Source organism: Lolium rigidum, chromosome 1 (assembly GCF_022539505.1).
Source record: "Lolium rigidum isolate FL_2022 chromosome 1, APGP_CSIRO_Lrig_0.1, whole genome shotgun sequence".
Classification (NCBI taxonomy): domain Eukaryota; kingdom Viridiplantae; phylum Streptophyta; class Magnoliopsida; order Poales; family Poaceae; genus Lolium; species Lolium rigidum.
Genome location: NC_061508.1, coordinates 228,786,320 through 228,793,970, shown reverse-complemented (window position 1 = coordinate 228,793,970; position 7,651 = coordinate 228,786,320). Strand labels below are relative to the sequence as shown.

At 50.3% G+C, this 7,651-nt stretch overlaps 1 pseudogene; it reads left to right on the top strand.

Moving 5' to 3' along the window:
• Positions 1-5,790: 5,790 nt before the first annotated feature.
• LOC124655672 lies at positions 5,791-7,236 on the top strand (annotated as a pseudogene).
• The last annotated feature ends 415 nt before the right edge of the window (positions 7,237-7,651 follow it).

Sequence of the window (7,651 nt, the reverse complement as noted above, 5' to 3'; positions counted from 1 at the left end):
CCGTTTTCACTTCATGCCAACAAAAGTAAACACGTGATTATATGTGTCGATGTCTACCTGGTGATGGTAGCGGTCCGTATTAATCCTGCTAGTTGTTCTTAAATCTTTAAGCTAACACCTCAATACCTCTGTGGCATAGGCTGAAATTGTGACAAACCACAGTGAAAATGTGAAATATACCATTTGTACAAAACAAACTTTAAAACTGCACAGCGTGAAATTACCATTCACAATATCCCAGTACTCCATTTATAAATGTAAGCAAGTATATGCTAGCTACAGACACCGCAGGTTCCAAAAGTGAACGGCATCGTCCTATAGTCGAACCGGAGAGGCACGTCGTACCATGACCTTCCTCTACATGGCCGCTTCTGCGCCGTTCACCTGTTGGAACGTCAGTCTACACGTCGTGTCCCCCCGACCGAAACAAATCACGTCGACGGACTGTCAGACTCCCCTGACGTCATTGCTTCCCATATGTGGCGTTGTGGCTGCCAAGAAGTGCTCGGCGAGTGCCACCTGGAAGATGGGCAACAACACCGCCTCGGCAACAACCGTGTTGCCATAGTACACGACGGAAATGATTGTGCTAAACCGGACGTTAACCTTTGTTGGGGTTGCGCATGGCCAGCATGACGCTGAGATAACCGGAGCGGACTCCTGTGCTGCGGGAGACCAACGTAATAGTGATGGAGGATGGCCAAGCTTCGAATAAGGGCTGCACGAAGGCTATCGTGGGTCACTTTTATGACGACGACGGTTAGCACAACACCGAGCCAGATGAAGCGGCTCTGGTTCCCAGCCTTGGTGCTAGTCGGTACAGAGGGTAATCGGTGGGCAACACGTAATCAGGTCGCCAGCGGCGTCGCCAGGTGCCAAATATGACATCTTATGGTTGTTGGAGTAGTTTATCGGTTAAAGAGTAAGAAAATTGGGCTAGTTTTTTAATGGACGCACTTAGCGTGGGCATATAGCAAACAAATGTTTGTACGGAGGCAGCTAGCGTGGATACAATGAGAATATAGATTACCTCAACCAATTTTGCTGTGGATTAACCTGGTTCTCTGAAAAACACTTTTATTTTACTTTTAGTATATAATAGATAATAGATGATATTAATATATAATACAATGCACTATAACCAGCCTAAGCTTTGGGTAGCACGTATTCTTATGTTTCGCGTGCGGAGTGGCTAGCTGTCGCTATTGCAATCAGGATTCATGACTTGCATGTCATGCGGTGTGGAGCTGTCCGAACCTAATCATTAATTTATTCGGAATTGCTAAACTAAGCTCGTGGTTAGTAATACTGTATAACAGCCAGATCTTAGGCGAAGATTCATGAATTTTTAATGGTTTTTTTTTCAGTTGCAACTGTAGTTTTAACTGGGATTTTTTGCAGTTGTAACTAGGATTGCAACCGAGATTTATTCAAGTTACAACTGAGATTTTTTCTTGCAAATGGAGTTGTAGTTGATACTTTTTTCAGTTACAAATGTGGTTGCAACTGAGATTTTTTTCTTGTTACAAGTGCAATTGCAACAGTGTCTTTTTCTAGTTGCAACTGTGGTTGCACCGAGACTTTTCCGGTTGTAAGGGTGTGTTTGGTTGAGCTGTGGATTCTGAAATAGCTGCTGTAAACTGTAAACTTTCAACCGTTGAAAAGCTGCTGTGGACAGTGAACTATGGATTATCTGGAAATTGTTTGGTTGTAGCAAATGTGAACTATGGGTTTGGTTAGAAATGTTTGTAATGCCCTTGAGACCCAAAGAGACCGTTTATATTTGAATTGATCTGAAAACATGGATGTGTGCACTAGATGAATTGACCCAAAGAGACCCAGAGTATGATGCAACCAAAACTTTCTCCAGGTACAAGTATAGATGCAACCGAGACTTTTGTCAGTTACAATTGTAGCTAGGGGTGGACTAACGAGCTGCTCGGGTCGTTACGGCTCAGCTCATTAAGCTCGTGATCGTTAAGGCTTGGATCGTTAAGCTCGTTAAGAATAACGAGCTGAAATCATTGTTCGGCTCGACTCATTATGTTCTTGCGAGCGCGCGAGCAGCTCGTTAAGGATCGTTAAGGAGGCGATGGAAAACAAACATATGTGCATTCCCTGCTGAGGAAGAGAGGAAGCATAGGTTTTTAGATCCTAATATAGGAGTTTCAAGCATGGTTAAAGAACACTATTTTGCCTGGTCCCTTCTTGCCAAATATTTGAGATAACTAAAGTGACTCGCAGTCAAAACTGGTGAAGCCTAGCTTATTACCGATCTTAACGAGTAGCTCACGAACATAGTCGGCTCGATTGTTTAGCTCGTTAACCTTAACGAGCAAAAATTGATGCTCAACTCGGCTCGTTAACAAATGAGCCGAGCTCAAACGATTCGAGCAAATGAGCACTCATTTAACTCGCCGAGCTTCGAGCTTTTTGTCCAGCCCTAATTGTAGCTGCAACTGAGAGTTTTATCCAGTTTCAAGTGTATTGTAACTAAGACTTTTAAACTTAAGACATTTCCGGTTGGAAGTGAGGTTCCAACCGATATTTCTTGAAAAAATCAAATTATAAAAACGATCATTTTTAAAAATGTTTAAAATTTAAAGTTATTCAGAGTTAAAAATAATCAAAATTTTAAATTATTAAACAAAAAGCCGCTGACTTACTTTTACCGAGTTCGTTCTCGGTAAATTGAGTTTTTTATTGCACACGGAGCGCCCCGAAGGGCGTAGAAGCATCATTAATTCCAAGCGGTGGGTGTACAATAAGTTACAAAGGACCCCATAAAATAGAGAAATAACACACAGGTCCCTGGTAAATGCAGAAAAGACCTCACTAAGAAAAAGAAGAAAGCAATCAGGTCTTTCTCTTTCCCCACCGGCGAGCAAGAGACCAGAGAGCCGCCGTCGGACTCCAAGGCGGGGACGGCATCACTTGCTTCAAAGTCGATGAAGAACGCGGACTCCAATCTCCGAGAGGGCCTCCGATGGAGGTTGAAACATCGCCAAGGATCACTGGCGTAGATAACGGCAAGCAAAATCGCCGCCGATGTGCTGCTCGAAGAGATCGCTTCAGAACAGCTCCGGTGCCACTTCCGCACCCCACCCACCATGCAGATTCCCCTGCTTGTCACCACCTTGGCGCTTGGATCCAGGGAAAGCTGCAGAGGAGGCAAAGTTGAAGAAGCAGCAGGGCCAACCCTACACCGCGACGAAGAACTTGACCCGCCATCGGACCCGAAGAACCTGCCACGGACTCGGGGAGACGAGCGTAGACGATGGCGACGTCGGCGGACCCAGAAGACGAGCTTATTGAGGAAGCCATCCCTGGATCTTCTTCTTCCTTTGACCGTCCACCATGGACGAGTACCGGTGTGGACGAGTACCAGGAAGGAGAAGCTCCATGATCTGGTTGCTGCTCACATGCAACCACATCGGATGACAAAGGAAGAAGGGGAGTGCCTTATTGGCGAAGATGCCACGCCGCCTCCTCGCCGCCTGCCGTCGCTCCTGCCACCGTAGAAGGACAGCCACGAAGAAGAAGGTGAGGACGGGTCGGATCTGGCCATGGGGATCCGGCCTCCTACTCGCAGACTCCACTAGGGTAAACAGCAAAAAACAACATCCTAGACTACTAATCACAGGTTGCTAGGTGCCTCTCCATCCTCCGCTCCGGCCGGCAGTACCGACGGAGAAGATTCCGGATCGGGCCGGCGAAGGTGACGACGGATGGTGGACTCTCAAAGGGGCGAGCTACTATAGCAAGTTGAGAGGGGAGAAGGGGGAAAGTGTGCTCCACCAGCTGTAATCCGGTAAATTGAGTAGATCGAGCCTAGAGAGGCTCTAACTTTTTAGTAAAAAAAAGGTTAACCGGTCAAAACGAGTAGTAGTATTGAGTTCATTTTCTTGAACGATTCAACTGAGGTCGAGATCCACTCATGAACCTAGGGAACCGGCTCCTCTAACTTGGCTTTTACCAAGTTAGGACCCTGACTTAGCCTATATCCACCGTAAAAATCGCATCCAGTGGCTCTCCTACTCTCAGTACTACTTCTCTGGCTGGTCAACCTGAATCATTCACGGATGGAGCTCCTCGACGGATACGAATCCCTTGTCCAGCTCCCCGTCGCCGGCGACTTCCACGGCCCCGCCGCTCGCGACCCCAGCCCGGGCGCTCTCTCCCTTGATTCCGCCCTTCTCCGCCTCCCTCCCGATCCCCGGTTCCTCTCGCCCTTCCGTCGCCGGCGACCTCTGTGCCCATCCTTGTACAGCCTCTCGTCGGCGGTGACTTGCCGCCATGGCCAGGCTAATGTCGCGCCACTGGCGACTCCACCCGAGCGCTCCCTCTGTTGGACAATTCTGCTCTTCCCCCTCCCTCCCCATCCACGGTACCCATAGTTCTCCCGTCGCCGGCGAGCTTCATGACCGCCTATGTTCCTTGTTTGTTCCAAAAGTGGTGTCAAAGGTAATAACATCACCAAAATGAGCATAATCAATGATCATCTTGGCATCAGCCCAGAAAATGTTTGTTATCTTTTCATCACAATCAAACTGAAAATCATATTTGAACGATGGATTCTCTGTAGCCATGTCTTGAAAATATTTTATCATACTGCCTGCTTCACCATACTTCAGGTCTCTTTGGCGCTTAGTTCTCAAATGATTTTTGTGATCTCGGCGAGTGTAGCTGAGGTTAGATGGTCCGCCAACTCGTCGACTAGCAAACTCATGAGCAGCTTTTGGTGCAATACGGAGGCATCAGCAATTTCAATTTCATGCGCCCGGACTTCGGAGATCATTCTCCGTGATGGCAATAGGTGGCATGCTTCCGGCAATTGAAGTATGTGATTATGTTCAAGAAAGAGATCGAGATATTGCCCAATTTTCAACTTCACGATTTATTGAGAGGGTCATACGAACTGGACAGCCGGTTCTAGTCTCAGCTCTTGGGTTCTTAACTATGTTGTCTCTTTTATCTACTGCCTTTATACCCTCTTTGGAACAAACATACTTGCATGAGGTGAATTTACCATCAAAATTGCTTTTGTTCTTGTACCTCTGTCTGATGCTGAACCCATTCCTTCCTCCATAGTACCCCCAAAATTTCCGAGCCTCTTCCAGGGTGCTAAATGTCATGCCAAGCTGAGGTATCCAAGTAGGTGATACATTTTCTCTGTATAAAATGCACATGTGCAAATAAAAGCTATCATTTCTTTTAAAAAGAACATTCATAAAGCACAAGCAGAGACAAAGGCTGTCATTTATTTGAAAAAAGAACATGCATCAAGCACAAGTGCAGACAGAAATGGCATTTATCTATACAAAGAACAAGCATCTGGCAAAAAAAGAAATCTGCTCTTCTCACCTGTTCGAATCATCATGAGATTGGTTCTCCATTAGAGATTGACTGCAATAGATTAGCAAATCAATGCCATCCACCTGGTTTTTTTAATCTAGATGCTCATATTGCAGGAACAAGAAACCATGAGAAGGAAGAAGAGGAAGGAAAAAGTGCGGTAGCAGCAAAGGCAGTGGTCCTATTTGGCGCCAAACTGAGCAAGGCAGTGGTCCTATTTTGGCGCCAAGCTGGGTAGCTGTATCGTCTGTTCCCTCCAAAACAGAGCAGCAACAGCCAAAAGTAGTACTGAGAGTACGAGAGCCACTAGATGCCATTTCTGCGGTGGATATAGGCTAAGTCAGGATCCTGACTTGGTAAGAGCCAAGTTAGAGGAGCCGGTTCCTGAACCTAGATAGTACCTCTACTACTATCTCGGTATCCCCCAAATAATCCATGGCGCTGGAAGATTCTACCGATACTAGTTCTGCTGGCGTCTGCGTCGTCTCCCGCCGCACGGTCCAGCCGTCGCGGAGCGGCGAGGCCACGAGCGCGGCGAAGCTCAAGGGCGAGACGGTGCACTTGACTCCGTGGGACCTCCAGATGCTCACCGTGGACTACATCCAGAAGGGCGTCCTCCTGCCCAATCCCCCCACCGGAGACCGCGGCGAGCTTCTCGTTGGGCGCCTCGCGTCGTCCTTCGCGCGCGCGCTGGGACGCTTCTACCCTTTCGCCGGCCGCCTCGCCGTCGAGAAGCGGCAGGGCACCGTGACCGTCTCCCTGCGCTGCACCGGCGAGGGCGCCGAGTTCGTCCACGCGGTGGCGCCCGGCATCACCGTGGCCGACGTCGCCGCGTCACTGTACGTCCCTCGCGTGGTCTGGTCCTTCTTCCCGCTCGACGGGCTCGTCGGCGCGGACGCCGCTGCGGGATCCCGCCCCGTCCTCGCCGCGCAGGTCACCGAGCTCGCCGACGGCGTCTTCGTCGCCATGTCGCTCAGCCACGGCGTCGCCGACGGGACCGCGTTCTGGCACCTATTCAACACCTGGTCCGAGGTGAGCCGGAGCGGCGCCGACGCAGAGATCTCCACGCCGCCGCCGGTGCTCGAGCGGTGGTTCCCGGACGCCTGCCCTGTTCCGATCCGATCCCTCTGCCCTTCGCCAACCTGGACGACATCGTCCGGCGGTTCGAGTGCCCGCCGGTTCAGGAGTGCTTCTTCCACTTCTCCGCGGAGCGCGTCAAGAACCTGAAGGCAAGAGCGAACGCCGAGGCGGCCGGCGCCGGCTCCGCCACCATCTCCTCGCTCCAGTCCTTGCTCGCGCACGCGTGGCGCGCGGTGTCCCGCGCCCGGCGCCTCTCGCCGGCGGAGGAGACGACCTACACCGTGCTCGTCGGGTGCCGCGGCCGCGTCAAGCGCGTGCCACAGGGCTACGCGGGCAACGCCGTGGTGCGCGCCACGGCGAGGGCCACGGCCGGCAAGATCACGGACAACGGGCTGGGATGGACGGCGTTGCTGCTGAACCGCGCCGTCGCGTCGCTGGACGAGGCGGCGATGGTGGGGTCGCTGTCGTCGTGGCACCTGGACCCGCGGTTCGCGTACCTGGCGGGGTTCTGGAACCCGGCGATGGTGGTGACCGGGAACTCGCCGCGGTTCGACGCGTACGGCAACGACTTCGGGTGGGGCGCGCCGGTGGCCGTGCGGAGCGGAGGCGCGAACAAGGTCGACGGTAGGGTGACCGTGTACGAGGGGCGCGATGGCCGCGGGAGCATGGGGCTGCAGGTGTGTCTCGCGCCGGAGGCGCTCGCGCGGCTTGTTGCTGACGATGAGTTCGTCTGTCAAGATTGACTCGGTTTCTACCTACATCCATGTTTCAATCGATTTCTTTGATGACTAATCAATTTAAAACGGAGATTTGAGACGAACCACAACCACTGCAATCCCAATACGTCAGTGAGAAATTGAGAATGCACGCGCACGTTTTTCCATTTTCGGTTGATTTTGATCGACTAAACTGCGCATTCCTAATACGGTGTACTTCCTCACTTCCTGATTAAACTTGTCTCCCTCCCTCCGTCTCATTAAATTTATTTGAGATTTATTAAAATTTAAATATATCTATATATTATTTTGTATTTAAATAGAAAAATGAACAGGGAAGGGCCCCGAAGGACCCAGAAGCTGCATTATATTTCGTCGGTGGCAATACAATTTACAAAGAGGATCTCTAGGAAATTTAAAGCTACAGACAAGCCCTCTTCTTTTACAACCAGGATCCTCAAAGAAAACCCAGAAAAGCAATCCGGTCCCTTGCCACCTTC